An 18,967-nucleotide genomic window follows, 5' to 3' on the forward strand; every position below is an offset into this window, starting at 1 on the left:
GAAACCAACCTGGCTTACACCGGTTTGAACTCAGATCATGTAAGAATTTAAAAGTCGAACAGACTTAACATTTTAGCGACTGCACCAAAATATATCTCTTAATCCAACATCGAGGTCGCAATCTTTTTTATCAATATGAACTCTCCAAAAAAATTACGCTGTTATCCCTAAAGTAACTTAAATTTTTAATCGTTAATAACGGATCAATTATTCATAAATTAATGATTTAATTAATTAAAAGTTTTTTAAATTTTAATATCACCCCAATAAAATATTATCAACAATCACAACAAAAAAAATCCACAAAATTGTAATTATCTAAATATAAAGATTTATAGGGTCTTCTCGTCTTTTAAATTTATTTTAGCTTTTTGACTAAAAAATAAAATTCTATTATAAATTTTTATGAAACAGTTAATATCTCGTCCAACCATTCATACCAGCCTTCAATTAAAAGACTAATGATTATGCTACCTTTGCACAGTTAGGATACTGCGGCCATTTAAAATAATTCAGTGGGCAGGTTAGACTTTTTAAATAATTCAAAAAGACATGTTTTTGTTAAACAGGCGAACATTAATTTTGCCGAGTTCTTTATAAAAACTTTTCATATAAACTTATTTATACATAAATATATACTAATTTTATCATTATTACTTCATTTTTAAAATTAAAATGAATACTTTAATAAAAAATTAAAATTTAAATAAATAATTAACATTTATAAAATAAATTATAACACTTTTACTAATAATAACTATTTCTAAATCTATATTTATTATATTATTTAAATATTTTTAATAATTTATTTTACAGCTTATCCCATAAAATATTAAAATTAAATAATTATTTAATTAATTTAACTAACTAAATAATATAAAATTTCTAAATTAAATTTATTTCTTAAAGAACTAGATACCTTTAAAAACGAATAACATTTCATTTCTAATATATTATTAAAAATAATTTTGCCACATTAACTTTCATAATATATTAACTCTTTTAAAATCGAGAAAATTAAATATTTAATTTTTATTTGATAAACCCTGATACACAAGGTACAATAAATTAAATTTTCTTTTAAAATAATAATTTTTCAAATTATTTCAATTTTCTTTCACAATACTAATTCACTATAATTAAATTTATTTTTTCTTTATAAAATACTAAAACATAATCACTTTATAATTATTTTTAATAAAATAGATAAAAAACAATAAAAATTAATAAATAAAATCTAATCAATTTATATTGATTTGCACAAAAATCTTTTCAATGTAAATGAAATGCTTTACTGAATAAGCTTTAAATTGCATTCTAGATACACTTTCCAGTACATCTACTATGTTACGACTTATCTTATCTTAGTAATAAGAGTGACGGGCGATGTGTACATATTTTAGAGCTAAAATCAAATTATTAATCTTTATAATTTTACTATCAAATCCACCTTCAATAAACATTTCAAATTTATATTCGTTTAAATAAATTTATTGTAACCCATTTCTACTTAAATATAAGCTACACCTTGATCTGATATATTTTCTTTTATAAAATTTTGAAAATTAACATTCTTATAAAATATTCTAATAACGACGGTATATAAACTAAACAAATTTAAGTAAGGTCCATCGTGGATTATCGATTACAGAACAGGTTCCTCTGAATAGACTAAAATACCGCCAAATTTTTTAAGTTTCAAGAACATAACTACTACTACCTAAGTAATTCCTTTTACATTTTAAATAATAGGGTATCTAATCCTAGTTTATTATTAAAATTTTTAAGCTTCAATTAATTATTTAAAAAACAATTTATAATTTAAAAATTTCACCTAATAAATTATATTTTATTTTAAATTAAACAATTTAACTTTTACTGAAAAAATTTATTTGCATTATTCGTATAACCGCGGCTGCTGGCACAAATTTAGCCAATACTCTTTAATATTACTATTTCTAGATTTCTCTAATTAATAATACTAATTACTGCGAATATAAATTATTTTATTTATTATCAAAATAAATAAAAATTCATACAAAAATTTACATATAAATTAAACTAATAATAAATTTTTAAGCTAAAATAAAACTTTAAACTTAATTTATAAAAATTTTAAAAATTATTTAAAATTTAAAAATTTAAATTAAAACATAAAAATTAGAATTATTAATAACGAATATTATTAAATAATATAAAATTGGTAATTACTCACGCAAATTTTGAATCAATTAATTTATCATATTTATAATTTTTTTAATTAAAAAAACATAAATAATTTATTTATAATTAATATTTATAAAACATACCCCTATATAATTTTATAAAATATTAATAATACAAAATAAATGTTATTTTTAACATAAAAAAAAACCAATTATATCCCCTAATATAATTATATTTTAATAGATTTTTTTTAAAAAAAAATAAAAAATTTTTTAAATATAATAATTTAATAAATAATTAAATATAGTAAACAAATAATTTATAAATAAAAATTTAATTATATTTTATGAAATAAATCAAAATTAAATTTTTAGATTTTTAAAAAATTTTTTAAAATAAATCAAAATTTAAATTTTTAGATTTTTAAAAAATTTTTTTTTTAAAAAAAATCTCGAAATTTTTTTTTTTTTTTTTTTTTAAAAAAAAATTTTTTAAAAATTATAAATATTTTTTAATGTTATTATTTTTTTCTAATTGATTTCTTATATTTTAATAATATATAATTTATACAATAATAGGTCTCTATTTTTATATTGAGCGTTACAAAATCTGAAATTTAGTCTATATACTATATTCGTTATACATCTATATATATATAAATATTTAATTGATTAATAGATAGATATTAATCTAGGTATTCATATATATATTAATAAATATTTAATTAATTAATAGATGAATATTAATCCAAATCAAAAAAAAATTTCACAACCATCCAATTAAGCATAATAGTACGATTAATCTTGATTATTCAGGTATTTATCTATTAATAGTCATCTAATGTCTAATATATAGTATACATTATATAAATAATTTATATATTAATAAGTAATTACATAAATAAAATATATATTATAATATAATTTATATAATTATATTTCCCTATTATTATAATATAAGATTTGTATTAATATGTAATTTTATATAGAGAAATATATATATATATATATGCATAAATTAATTATCTAAATTAATTTTTTGCTTATTTTTTTAAAAAAAATAAAAAATTATCTTTATAGATTAGTGCTTTAAATTTTAAAATTACTATTTTTAATTCTATAAATTAATTAATTAATAAAAAAAAATTATAAATTTTTCTCAAAAATTATGTATAAATATATAAAAAAAAAAAAAAAAAAAAAAGAGCCTCATTGCATTGAATGAATTGCCTGATAAAAGGGTTACCTTGATAGGGTAAATTATGTAATTAATATTACATTCATTATATTTAATAGAATTAAACTATTTCTAAAAGTATCAAAAACTTTTGTGCATCGTACACCAAAATATATTTATTATAAAAAGATAAGCTAATTAAGCTACTGGGCTCATACCCCATTTATAAAGGTTCTAATCCTTTTCTTTTTAATTTTTAATAATTCATCAAAAATTATATTTTTAACTATTTTAATAATAGGATCTTTAATTGCAATTTCAGCAAACTCTTGAATAGGAGCCTGAATAGGTTTAGAAATTAATTTGTTAGCTTTTATCCCCCTAATAAGAGATAATAAATTAATATCTACAGAAGCATCTTTAAAGTACTTTTTAACTCAAGCACTAGCTTCTTCTGTATTTTTATTTGCAGTAATTTTATTTTTACTTAATACTGGTAAAAATAATGCAAATTTAATAGAAATAATTATTCTTTCTTCTTTATTATTAAAGAGAGGTTCTGCTCCTTTCCATTTTTGATTCCCTAATGTAATAGAAGGATTATCATGAATTAATGCATTAATTTTAATAACTTGACAAAAAATTGCTCCGTTAATATTAATTTCTTATGTAATTTTTAAGCCATTAATTATTATCAGAATTATTTTATCAAGTTTAATTGGTGCATTAGGAGGTTTAAATCAAACTTCTTTACGTAAATTAATAGCTTATTCTTCAATTAACCATTTAGGATGAATGTTAGCTGCAATATATAATAGAAATATTTGACTAGTATATTTTTTATTTTATACATTTTTAACATTTTCAATAGTGTTAATATTTAATATGTTTAAAATTTCTTATATTAATCAATTATTTTCTTTATTTTTCCATGAAAAAAGAATTAAATTTTTCTTATTTTTTAATCTTCTTTCATTAGGAGGATTACCCCCATTTTTAGGGTTCTTACCAAAAATATTTGTAATTCAATCTTTAACTATAAATAATCAATTATTTTTATTAACTTTTATAGTAATAATAACATTAATTACTTTATATTTTTATATTCGATTATGTTATAGTGCTTTTATACTAAACTATTATGAAAATAGTTGAATAACATTTTCATATTATAAGTCTTCAAATATAAAGCTTTTATTAACTTTTTCTTATATTTCAACTTTTGGGTTATTTTTAACTTCTTCCTTATATTTCTTTTTTTAAGGCTTTAAGTTAAATAAACTAATAGCCTTCAAAGCTATCAATATAAGAATAATCTTTTAAGCCTTAGTAAATTTATTACTCCTTTAGAATTGCAGTCTAATGTCATTATTGACTATAAAGCTAATTGATTAAAGAGAAAAATTCTCATAAATAAATTTACAATCTATTGCCTAAACTTCAGCCATTTAATCGCAACAATGGTTATTTTCTACTAATCATAAAGATATTGGTACTTTATATTTTATCTTCGGAGCATGATCTGGTATAGTAGGAACATCATTAAGAATTTTAATTCGAGCTGAATTAGGACACCCTGGTGCTCTAATTGGAGACGATCAAATTTATAATGTTATTGTAACAGCTCATGCTTTTATTATAATTTTCTTTATAGTAATACCTATTATAATTGGAGGGTTTGGAAATTGATTAGTTCCTTTAATATTAGGAGCTCCAGATATAGCATTCCCTCGAATGAATAATATAAGTTTTTGATTATTACCTCCTGCATTAACTCTATTATTAGTAAGAAGTATAGTAGAAAAGGGAGCTGGAACAGGTTGAACTGTTTATCCACCTTTATCATCAATTATTGCTCATGGTGGAGCTTCAGTTGATTTAGCTATTTTCTCTCTTCACTTAGCAGGAATTTCTTCAATTTTAGGAGCAGTAAATTTTATTACAACTGTTATTAACATACGATCAACAGGAATTACATTCGATCGAATGCCTTTATTTGTTTGATCAGTTGTAATTACTGCATTATTATTATTATTATCTCTTCCTGTTCTTGCTGGAGCTATTACTATACTATTAACTGATCGAAATTTAAATACTTCATTCTTTGACCCAGCTGGAGGAGGTGATCCAATTCTTTACCAACACTTATTCTGATTCTTTGGACATCCAGAAGTTTATATTTTAATTTTACCTGGATTTGGAATAATTTCTCATATTATTAGTCAAGAATCAGGAAAGAAGGAAACATTCGGTTCTTTAGGAATAATTTATGCTATGTTAGCAATTGGACTTTTAGGATTTATTGTATGAGCTCATCACATATTTACTGTTGGAATAGACGTTGATACTCGAGCTTACTTCACTTCAGCTACAATAATTATTGCTGTACCTACTGGAATTAAGATTTTTAGTTGATTAGCTACATTATACGGAACTCAACTAACTTATTCTCCAGCTATTTTATGAGCTTTAGGATTCGTATTCTTATTTACTGTAGGAGGTTTAACAGGAGTAGTACTAGCTAACTCATCTGTTGATATTATTTTACATGATACATATTATGTAGTTGCTCATTTCCACTATGTACTTTCTATAGGAGCTGTATTTGCTATTATAGCAGGATTTGTACATTGATACCCTCTATTTACTGGATTAACTCTAAATAATAAACTTTTAAAAAGTCAATTTGTTATTATATTTATTGGAGTAAATTTAACATTCTTTCCTCAACATTTCTTAGGATTAGCCGGAATACCTCGACGATATTCTGATTATCCTGATGCTTATACAGCATGAAATGTAATTTCAACAATCGGTTCAACAATTTCATTATTAGGAATTTTATATTTATTCTATATTATCTGAGAAAGTTTAGTATCTCAACGACAAGTAATTTTCCCAATTCAATTAAATTCATCAATTGAATGATTACAAAATACTCCACCTGCTGAACACAGATATAATGAATTGCCTTTACTAACTAATTTCTAATATGGCAGATTAGTGCAATGGATTTAAGCTCCATATATAAAGTATTTTACTTTTATTAGAAACTAATGTCAACATGAGCAAATTTAGGTTTACAAGATAGTTCTTCTCCATTAATAGAACAATTAATTTTTTTTCATGATCATGCATTAATAATTTTAGTAATAATTACAGTATTAGTCGGATATTTAATGTTTACATTATTTTTTAATAAATATGTTAATCGTTATTTATTACATGGACAAACAATTGAAATTATTTGAACTATTTTACCTGCAATTATTTTATTATTCATTGCTTTCCCTTCTTTACGATTATTATACTTATTAGATGAAATTAATGAACCATCAGTAACTTTAAAGGCTATTGGTCATCAATGATATTGAAGTTATGAATATTCAGATTTTAATAATGTTGAATTTGATTCTTATATAATTCCTACAAATGAATTACCAGTAGACGGATTTCGTTTATTAGATGTAGATAATCGAGTAGTTTTACCAATAAATTCTCAAATTCGAATTTTAGTAACTGCTGCTGATGTAATTCATTCATGAACTGTTCCTGCTTTAGGTGTAAAGGTTGATGGTACTCCTGGTCGTCTAAATCAAACTAATTTCTTAATTAATCGACCAGGTTTATTCTATGGACAATGTTCAGAAATTTGTGGAGCTAATCATAGTTTTATACCAATTGTAATTGAAAGTATTCCTGTAAATTATTTTATTAAGTGAATTTCTAAAAATAATTCTTCATTAGATGACTGAAAGCAAGTACTGGTCTCTTAAACCATTTTATAGTAAATTAGCACTTACTTCTAATGAAAAAATTAGTTAAAAATATAACATTAGTTTGTCAAACTAAAATTATTAATTTATTAATATTTTTTAATCCCTCAAATAGCACCAATTGGTTGATTAAGCTTATTTATTATTTTTTCAATTACATTTGTAATTTTTAATGTAATAAATTACTATTCATATATTCCTTCAATACCTAAATCAAATTTAAGTAATAAAACTCATTCAACAAAGTCATTAAATTGAAAATGATAACAAATTTATTCTCTGTTTTTGACCCTTCATCAAGTATTTTTAATCTTTCATTAAATTGATTAAGAACTTTTTTAGGAATTTTAATGATTCCATCAATATACTGACTTATACCATCTCGATACCACATTTTTTGAAATAATATTTTATTAACACTTCATAAGGAATTTAAAACTTTACTTGGTCCTATAGGAGCAAACGGTTCTACATTTATTTTCGTTTCATTATTTTCTATAATTTTATTTAATAATTTTATAGGATTATTTCCATATATTTTTACAAGAACAAGTCATTTAACTTTAACTCTAACTTAGCTCTTCCTTTATGATTATGTTTTATATTATATGGATGAATTAATAATACTCAACATATATTTGCTCATTTAGTTCCTCAAGGAACTCCAGCTATTTTAATACCATTTATAGTATGCATTGAAACTATTAGTAATGTAATTCGACCAGGAACTTTAGCTGTTCGATTAACAGCTAATATAATTGCTGGACATCTACTTCTTACTCTTTTAGGAAATACAGGACCTTCTTTATCTATAGTATTAATTAGTTTTTTAATTATTACACAAATTGCACTATTAGTTTTAGAATCAGCAGTTGCAATAATTCAATCATACGTATTTGCTGTTCTAAGAACATTATATTCTAGAGAAGTTAATTAATGTCAACACATTCAAATCACCCATTTCATTTAGTAGACTATAGTCCATGACCATTAACAGCATCAATTGGAGCTATAACAACAGTTGCAGGAATAGTAAAATGATTTCATCAATATGATAATTCATTATTCTTATTAGGAAATGTTATTACAATTTTAACTGTGTACCAATGATGACGAGATGTTTCTCGAGAAGGAACATATCAAGGTCTTCATACACTTTCTGTTACTACAGGTTTACGATGAGGAATAATTTTATTTATTCTTTCAGAAGTTTTATTTTTCGTTTCATTTTTTTGAGCATTTTTCCATAGTAGCTTATCTCCTTCAATTGAATTAGGAGCAATATGACCACCTTTAGGAATTACTCCTTTCAATCCATTCCAAATTCCTTTATTAAATACTGTAATTTTACTAACTTCTGGAATTACTGTAACTTGAGCTCATCATAGTTTAATGGAAGGTAATCATTCACAAACTACACAAGGATTATTTTTTACAGTATTATTAGGAATTACTTCACAATTCTTCAAGCTTATGAATATATTGAAGCTCCATTCACAATTGCAGATTCAGTTTACGGTTCTACTTTCTTTATAGCAACAGGATTTCATGGTCTTCATGTATTAATTGGAACAACTTTTTTAATTGTTTGTTTAGGTCGACATTTAAATAACCACTTTTCAAAAAATCACCACTTTGGATTTGAAGCTGCTGCTTGATATTGACATTTTGTTGATATTGTTTGATTATTCCTTTATGTATCTATTTACTGATGAGGAGGATAATTTATTATCTATATAGTATAAAAAGTATATTTGACTTCCAATCATATGGTCTATTATTAATAGTATAGATAATTTTTTCAATTTTAACAATTAGTTCAATCCTTCTATTAATTTCTTTAGTAGTAATACTTTTAGCTTCAATTTTATCTAAAAAACAATTGTAGATCGTGAAAAAGCTTCACCATTCGAATGTGGATTTGACCCAAAATCATCATCTCGTTTACCTTTTCACTTCGATTTTTTTTAATTACTATTATTTTTTTAATTTTTGACGTAGAAATTGCATTAATTTTACCAATTATTTTAATTATTAAATTTTCAAATATTATATGCTGAACAATTACGTCTATTATTTTTATTTTAATTCTATTATTAGGACTTTATCATGAATGAAATCAAGGAATATTAAATTGATCAAACTAAATAGGGTTGTAGTTAATTATAACATTTGATTTGCATTCAAAAAGTATTGAATTTTCAATCTACCTTGAATATGAAGCGATATATTGCAATTAGTTTCGACCTAATCTTAGGTAAATTTACCCTTATTCTTTAAATAATTAATTGAAGCCAAAAAGCGGCTTATCACTGTTAATGATAGAATTGAGTTCTAAACTCCAATTAAGGAAGTATGATGTTCAAGTAAAAGCTGCTAACTTTTTTCTTTTAATGGTTAAATTCCATTTATACTTCTATTTATATAGTTTAATAAAAACATTACATTTTCATTGTAAAATTAAATAATTTTATTTTATAAATTACTAAAAATAATTCAGTATATTCAAAGATTAATTAATCTCCCTAACATCTTCAGTGTCATACTCTAAATATAAGCTATTTGAATAGAAACAAATTATATATATGTATAAAATTACAATTCAAAAAATAAAACTTAATAAATAAATTTTTAAATTATTATTTTGTAATATTTGATTTAACTGAGAATTTTTAATTAAATTGTAATAAAGTTGTTGACCCCCAAAATATTCAGATCAACCTTGGTCAAATGATTTAATTCTTATTTTACCTAAAATTAAAGGATAATTAATAATTCCATAAGTAGAAATATAAGGTATAAATCATATTGAACCTAAAAAATAAGAAAAATTATAATTTCTTAAAGCCTTATTTATAAAAAATAAAGATACATTAGAAATTAAATAACCTATTAAACCACCAATAATACATACAAATAAAGTCAATAACTTTAAATTTAAAGGTAAAATAATAACTTCCGGAGTAGGAAAAATTAATCAACTTAATATACTTCCTCCTACAATTCTTAAAATTAATAAACCTATTATACTCTTTAATATTACTCAACCTTCATCATTAAGTATATTTAAATAAATTTATTGTTTTATGTTTATTCGTTTAAATAAATTCGTTTAAATAAATTTATTGTAACCCATTTCTACTTAAATATAAGCTACACCTTGATCTGATATATTTTCTTTTATAAAATTTTGAAAATTAACATTCTTATAAAATATTCTAATAACGACGGTATATAAACTAAACAAATTTAAGTAAGGTCCATCGTGGATTATCGATTACAGAACAGGTTCCTCTGAATAGACTAAAATACCGCCAAATTTTTTAAGTTTCAGGAACATAACTACTACTACCTAAGTAATTCCTTTTACATTTTAAATAATAGGGTATCTAATCCTAGTTTATTATTAAAATTTTTAAGCTTCAATTAATCATTTAAAAAACAATTTATAATTTAAAAATTTCACCTAATAAATTATATTTTATTTTAAATTAAACAATTTAACTTTTACTGAAAAAATTTATTTGCATTATTCGTATAACCGCGGCTGCTGGCACAAATTTAGCCAATACTCTTTAATATTACTATTTCTAGATTTCTCTAATTAATAATACTAATTACTGCGAATATAAATTATTTTATTTATTATTAAAATAAATAAAAATTCATACAAAAATTTACAGATAAATTAAACTAATAATAAATTTTTAAGCTAAAATAAAACTTTAAACTTAATTTATAAAAATTTTTAAAATTATTTAAAATTTAAAAATTTAAATTAAAACATAAAAATTAGAATTATTAATAATAAATATTATTAAATAATATAAAATTGGTAATTACTCACACAAATTTTGAATCAATTAATTTATCATATTTATAATTTTTTTAATTAAAAAACATAAATAAATTTATTTATAATTAACATTTTATAAAATATACCCCTATATAATTTTATAAATATTAATAATACAAAATAAATGTTATTTTTAACATAAAAAAAAACCAATTATATCCCCTAATATAATTATATTTTAATAGATTTTTTTTAAAAAAAAAAATAAAAATTTTTTAAAATATAATAATTTAATAAATAATTAAATATAGTAAACAAATAATTTATAAATAAAAATTTAATTATATTTTATGAAATAAATCAAAATTAAATTTTTAAATTTTTAAAAAATTTTTAAAAATAAATCAAAAATTTAAATTTTTAGATTTTTAAAAATTTTTTTTTTTTTTAAAAAATCTCGAAGTTTTTTTTTTTTTTTTTTTTAAAAAAATTTTTTTAAAAATTATAAATATTTTTTAATGTTATTATTTTTTTCTAATTGATTTATTATATTTTAATAATATACAATTTATACAATAATAGGTCTCTATTTTTATATTGAGCGTTACAAAATCTGAAATTTAGTCTATATAAAATATTCGTTATACATCTATATATATATAAATATTTAATTGATTAATAGATAGATATTAATCTAGGTATTCATATATATATTAATAAATATTTAATTAATTAATAGATGAATATTAATCCAAATCAAAAAAAAAAATTCACAACCATCCAATTAAGCATAATAGTACGATTAATCTTGATTATTCAGGTATTTATCTATTAATGGTTATCTAATGTCTAATATATAGTATATATTATATAAATAATTTATATATTAATAAGTAATTACATAAATAAAATATATATTATAATATAATTTATATAATTATATTTCCCTATTATTATAATATAAGATTTGTATTAATATGTAATTTTATATAGAGAAATATATATATATATATATATATATATATATATATATATATATATATATATATATATATATATATATATATATATATATATATATATATATATATATATATGCATAAATTAATTATCTAAATTAATTTTTTGCTTATTTTTTAAAAAAAATAAAAAATTATCTTTATACATTAGTACTTAAAATTTTAAAATTACTATTTTTAATTTTTCTCAAAAATTATGTATAAATATATAAAAAAAAAGAGCCTCATTGCATTGAATGAATTGCCTGATAAAAGGGTTACCTTGATAGGGTAAATTATGTAATTAATATTACATTCATTATATTTAATAGAATTAAACTATTTCTAAAAGTATCAAAAACTTTTGTGCATCGTACACCAAAATATATTTATTATAAAAAGATAAGCTAATTAAGCTACTGGGCTCATACCCCATTTATAAAGGTTCTAATCCTTTTCTTTTTAATTTTTAATAATTCATCAAAAATTATATTTTTAACTATTTTAATAATAGGATCTTTAATTGCAATTTCAGCAAACTCTTGAATAGGAGCCTGAATAGGTTTAGAAATTAATTTGTTAGCTTTTATCCCCCTAATAAGAGATAATAAATTAATATCTACAGAAGCATATTTAAAGTACTTTTTAACTCAAGCACTAGCTTCTTCTGTATTTTTATTTGCAGTAATTTTATTTTTACTTAATACTGGTAAAAATAATGCAAATTTAATAGAAATAATTATTCTTTCTTCTTTATTATTAAAGAGAGGTTCTGCTCCTTTCCATTTTTGATTTCCTAATGTAATAGAAGGATTATCATGAATTAATGCATTAATTTTAATAACTTGACAAAAAATTGCTCCGTTAATATTAATTTCTTATGTAATTTTTAAGCCATTAATTATTATCAGAATTATTTTATCAAGTTTAATTGGTGCATTAGGAGGTTTAAATCAAACTTCTTTACGTAAATTAATAGCTTATTCTTCAATTAACCATTTAGGATGAATATTAGCTGCAATATATAATAGAAATATTTGACTAGTATATTTTTTATTTTATACATTTTTAACATTTTCAATAGTGTTAATATTTAATATGTTTAAAATTTCTTATATTAATCAATTATTTTCTTTATTTTTCCATGAAAAAAGAATTCAATTTTTCTTATTTTTTAATCTTCTTTCATTAGGAGGATTACCCCCATTTTTAGGATTCTTACCAAAAATATTTGTAATTCAATCTTTAACTATAAATAATCAATTATTTTTATTAACTTTTATAGTAATAATAACATTAATTACTTTATATTTTTATATTCGATTATGTTATAGTGCTTTTATACTAAACTATTATGAAAATAGTTGAATAACATTTTCATATTATAAGTCTTCAAATATAAAGCTTTTATTAACTTTTTCTTATATTTCAACTTTTGGGTTATTTTTAACTTCTTCCTTATATTTCTTTTTTAAGGCTTTAAGTTAAATAAACTAATAGCCTTCAAAGCTATCAATATAAGAATAATCTTTTAAGCCTTAGTAAATTTATTACTCCTTTAGAATTGCAGTCTAATGTCATTATTGACTATAAAGCTAATTGATTAAAGAGAAAAATTCTCATAAATAAATTTACAATCTATTGCCTAAACTTCAGCCATTTAATCGCAACAATGGTTATTTTCTACTAATCATAAAGATATTGGTACTTTATATTTTATCTTTGGAGCATGATCTGGTATAGTAGGAACATCATTAAGAATTTTAATTCGAGCTGAATTAGGACACCCTGGTGCTCTAATTGGAGACGATCAAATTTATAATGTTATTGTAACAGCTCATGCTTTTATTATAATTTTCTTTATAGTAATACCTATTATAATTGGAGGGTTTGGAAATTGATTAGTTCCTTTAATATTAGGAGCTCCAGATATAGCATTCCCTCGAATGAATAATATAAGTTTTTGATTATTACCTCCTGCATTAACTCTATTATTAGTAAGAAGTATAGTAGAAAAGGGAGCTGGAACAGGTTGAACTGTTTATCCACCTTTATCATCAATTATTGCTCATGGTGGAGCTTCAGTTGATTTAGCTATTTTCTCTCTTCACTTAGCAGGAATTTCTTCAATTTTAGGAGCAGTAAATTTTATTACAACTGTTATTAACATACGATCAACAGGAATTACATTCGATCGAATACCTTTATTTGTTTGATCAGTTGTAATTACTGCATTATTATTATTATTATCTCTTCCTGTTCTTGCTGGAGCTATTACTATACTATTAACTGATCGAAATTTAAATACTTCATTCTTTGATCCAGCTGGAGGAGGTGATCCAATTCTTTATCAACACTTATTCTGATTCTTTGGACATCCAGAAGTTTATATTTTAATTTTACCTGGATTTGCAATAATTTCTCATATTATTAGTCAAGAATCAGGAAAGAAGGAAACATTCGGTTCTTTAGGAATAATTTATGCTATGTTAGCAATTGGACTTTTAGGATTTATTGTATGAGCTCATCATATATTTACTGTTGGAATAGACGTTGATACTCGAGCTTACTTTACTTCAGCTACAATAATTATTGCTGTACCTACTGGAATTAAAATTTTTAGTTGATTAGCTACATTATACGGAACTCAACTAACTTATTCTCCAGCTATTTTATGAGCTTTAGGATTCGTATTCTTATTTACTGTAGGAGGTTTAACATGAGTAGTATTAGCTAATTCATCTGTTGATATTATTTTACATGATACATATTATGTAGTTGCTCATTTCCACTATGTACTTTCTATAGGAGCTGTATTTGCTATTATAGCAGGATTTGTACATTGATATCCTCTATTTACTGGATTAACTCTAAATAATAAACTTTTAAAAAGTCAATTTGTTATTATATTTATTGGAGTAAATTTAACATTCTTCCCTCAACATTTCTTAGGATTAGCTGGAATACCTCGACGATATTCTGATTATCCTGATGCTTATACAGCATGAAATGTAATTTCAACAATCGGTTCAACAATTTCATTATTGGAATTTTATATTTATTCTATATTATCTGAGAAAGTTTAGTATCTCAACGACAAGTAATTTTCCCAATTCAATTAAATTCATCAATTGAATGATTACAAAATACTCCACCTGCTGAACACAGATATAATGAATTGCCTTTACTAACTAATTTCTAATATGGCAGATTAGTGCAATGGATTTAAGCTCCATATATAAAGTATTTTACTTTTATTAGAAACTAATGTCAACATGAGCAAATTTAGGTTTACAAGATAGTTCTTCTCCATTAATAGAACAATTAATTTTTTTTCATGATCATGCATTAATAATTTTAGTAATAATTACAGTATTAGTCGGATATTTAATGTTTACATTATTTTTTAATAAATATGTTAATCGTTATTTATTACATGGACAAACAATTGAAATTATTTGAACTATTTTACCTGCAATTATTTTATTATTCATTGCTTTCCCTTCTTTACGATTATTATACTTATTAGATGAAATTAATGAACCATCAGTAACTTTAAAGGCTATTGGTCATCAATGATATTGAAGTTATGAATATTCAGATTTTAATAATGTTGAATTTGATTCTTATATAATTCCTACAAATGAATTACCAGTAGACGGATTTCGTTTATTAGATGTAGATAATCGAGTAGTTTTACCAATAAATTCTCAAATTCGAATTTTAGTAACTGCTGCTGATGTAATTCATTCATGAACTGTTCCTGCTTTAGGTGTAAAGGTTGATGGTACTCCTGGTCGTCTAAATCAAACTAATTTCTTAATTAATCGACCAGGTTTATTCTATGGACAATGTTCAGAAATTTGTGGAGCTAATCATAGTTTTATACCAATTGTAATTGAAAGTATTCCTGTAAATTATTTTATTAAGTGAATTTCTAAAAATAATTCTTCATTAGATGACTGAAAGCAAGTACTGGTCTCTTAAACCATTTTATAGTAAATTAGCACTTACTTCTAATGAAAAAATTAGTTAAAAATATAACATTAGTTTGTCAAACTAAAATTATTAATTTATTAATATTTTTTAATCCCTCAAATAGCACCAATTGGTTGATTAAGCTTATTTATTATTTTTTCAATTACATTTGTAATTTTTAATGTAATAAATTACTATTCATATATTCCTTCAATACCTAAATCAAATTTAAGTAATAAAACTCATTCAACAAAGTCATTAAATTGAAAATGATAACAAATTTATTCTCTGTTTTTGACCCTTCATCAAGTATTTTTAATCTTTCATTAAATTGATTAAGAACTTTTTTAGGAATTTTAATAATTCCATCAATATACTGACTTATACCATCTCGATACCACATTTTTTGAAATAATATTTTATTAACACTTCATAAGGAATTTAAAACTCTACTTGGTCCTATAGGAGCAAACGGTTCTACATTTATTTTCGTTTCATTATTTTCTATAATTTTATTTAATAATTTTATAGGATTATTTCCATATATTTTTATAAGAACAAGTCATTTAACTTTAACTCTAACTCTAGCTCTTCCTTTATGATTATGTTTTATATTATATGGATGAATTAACAATACTCAACATATATTTGCTCATTTAGTTCCTCAAGGAACTCCAGCTATTTTAATGCCATTTATAGTATGCATTGAAACTATTAGTAATGTAATTCGACCAGGAACTTTAGCTGTTCGATTAACAGCTAATATAATTGCTGGACATCTACTTCTTACTCTTTTAGGAAATACAGGACCTTCTTTATCTATAGTATTAATTAGTTTTTTAATTATTACACAAATTGCATTATTAGTTTTAGAATCAGCAGTTGCAATAATTCAATCATACGTATTTGCTGTTCTAAGAACATTATATTCTAGAGAAGTTAATTAATGTCAACACATTCAAATCACCCATTTCATTTAGTAGATTATAGTCCATGACCATTAACAGCATCAATTGGAGCTATAACAACAGTTGCAGGAATAGTAAAATGATTTCATCAATATGATAATTCATTATTCTTATTAGGAAATGTTATTACAATTTTAACTGTATACCAATGATGACGAGATTTTTAATTAATATATTAATTAGCAAAAATGCAAATTTGCAAAAAATTTAACAATTTTTTAATTTCAACTATAACGATCGATAGGAAATTTAACGTACATTAAAATGACACCCGACAACAATATTTTATTTACACTGGAAAAGCCAAAAAGTACACTTTTTTCACTATTATTTTGGTTTATTTGTTTTTCTATAATTTTTTTTTTCGAATGCCGACGGCAAAACAATATTAGCAAAACTAGACAGCGGGGGAACGGAGTACGCGACGCGTTGTAAAACGGCCACAAAAAAAAAAAAAAAAATAAACGACACGATTGTTGTTGTTTTACACAATTTTTTCCGAAAATTCTTTTTCTATAGAATTTTATTATTTTTTTTTCACAAGGCACTTTTTTCACTTTACGTTCCTGGTTGTTTTTAATGGAAACACGATTATGATGATGATAATGATGATGACGATGAATGTGATGATGTGGACTGTATGTTTTGTTGGTGAGGATGCTTTGCAAAAGAACAAAAGAAGAAAACAATTAATTCCTTGTTGCCGACAGCTCGTTATCCGGTCCGAAGTGACCAATGTTTGCGCCAATGCGGGGAAAGGGGGAATTGCAAAGCAAACCAATACAAAATAAAATAAATAAAAACACACAATAGTGGGGTTAGTTTTATAATATAAAATTAGGCTAGGCTTTATTAATAATAAATATAATGGATTTTGGTAAACAATATTACCTTAATTTGCACGATAGCGGGGGAGAGCCTTCGTTCGTATCGGGGCGATAGAAGAAGAAGAGCCTTTTACAACAAAACAACGATCCCAACATGAAGTAAGGCGGCGTTGGCGCCATTCGCCACTCGTTGAAATCTGTTGACATTGACAGATTTCAACGATATTAATCATTTACAAGTAATTAGGCGTTAACCCATTGTTAACGTAGCAAAACACTAATCTAAATTAAACATGACGCCCACTTTGCAATATATTGAGATGTTGTAACTAAAATGCAATACATAGTTATATATTTTTTAGCTTTTTTTTCAATTCAATTCTTTTTTTTTTTTCTTTTTTTTAAATTCAATTCATTTTTTCCAAACACATTTTGTAACACTATATGTTACATATGCCCGACAATACCCACCCAAATATGGTGTAGTGGGCTATCGGTAACCCTGGCGTCGCATGCACCCGATGTGTTACAACCCTGGCATAGACTTCCGGCCCGAGTACAAGGGCCACCCGACCAGGCCTATTAAAATCGGGATCTGCCAAAGGAAGACCAAGAAAGGAGTATTTTATGCGCTCTGGGATTGCCGCTGTAGGCGTACGCGCATGGTCCAGATGGGTCACCACTGCCACTATTGACAAGGACTGACTCCGGTCGTATATCGAGGTGAGATTAAGCCTACATATATGGCTACCGACGTTTCTAGAAGTAGGGATACGAAGACTATGCACCAGAGAGGAGCATATCTGACTCTGCCTACTACATTGGTCCAATACCGGCCTCACGATAGAGGGACGGCCAAAAGCATCAACTTTGACTAACAAAGTCGGGGAAATGCAGATACCAGACTGGAGGGACAACAAGCCGGCCAGTCCTACCTGCGAGGGGGAAGCATTTTCAGTCGGACGATAGTAAGGACTATGACGCGAACGGTGCCTATAATCCGTATGCGGACGACGCCGGCTATTACTTGTGGGTTTAACCACGGTCTTCGAATCAACATGAAGGAGAGTTTGGTGATCTTCGTTGCATACGGCACACTTTCTTTTACTTTGACAGTCCCTGGCTTGGTGGGATTTCACTAAACACCGTATGCAATCATTAAATTTAACAACAACTCTACGACGCATGTCAACATTCATGACGCGGAAGTCGCTACATCTATCCAAAGGGTGCATGCGGTCACAAAGGCGACATTTATGGGAGGCCCCAGATGAATCCCGAG

At 23.9% G+C, this 18,967-nt stretch overlaps 5 pseudogenes across 3 annotated transcripts; 4 read left to right on the top strand and 1 right to left on the bottom strand.

Moving 5' to 3' along the window:
• Positions 1–3,540: 3,540 nt before the first annotated feature.
• LOC131804837 (NADH-ubiquinone oxidoreductase chain 2-like) lies at positions 3,541–8,849 on the top strand (annotated as a pseudogene). The gene has a single exon (XR_009343328.1). The product of XR_009343328.1 is annotated as an NADH-ubiquinone oxidoreductase chain 2-like (transcript).
• LOC131804830 (cytochrome c oxidase subunit 1-like) lies at positions 4,781–8,849 on the top strand (annotated as a pseudogene). The gene has a single exon (XR_009343322.1). The product of XR_009343322.1 is annotated as a cytochrome c oxidase subunit 1-like (transcript).
• A 781-nt stretch (positions 8,850–9,630) lies between these two features.
• Positions 9,631–10,182, bottom strand: LOC131804884 (NADH-ubiquinone oxidoreductase chain 5-like; annotated as a pseudogene).
• A 2,141-nt stretch (positions 10,183–12,323) lies between these two features.
• On the top strand, positions 12,324–13,576 carry LOC131804838 (NADH-ubiquinone oxidoreductase chain 2-like; annotated as a pseudogene).
• A 282-nt stretch (positions 13,577–13,858) lies between these two features.
• LOC131804831 (cytochrome c oxidase subunit 1-like) lies at positions 13,859–15,864 on the top strand (annotated as a pseudogene). The gene has a single exon (XR_009343323.1). The product of XR_009343323.1 is annotated as a cytochrome c oxidase subunit 1-like (transcript).
• The last annotated feature ends 3,103 nt before the right edge of the window (positions 15,865–18,967 follow it).

This window comes from Musca domestica, unplaced genomic scaffold (assembly GCF_030504385.1).
Source record: "Musca domestica strain aabys unplaced genomic scaffold, Musca_domestica.polishedcontigs.V.1.1 5, whole genome shotgun sequence".
Classification (NCBI taxonomy): Eukaryota; Metazoa; Arthropoda; class Insecta; order Diptera; family Muscidae; genus Musca; species Musca domestica.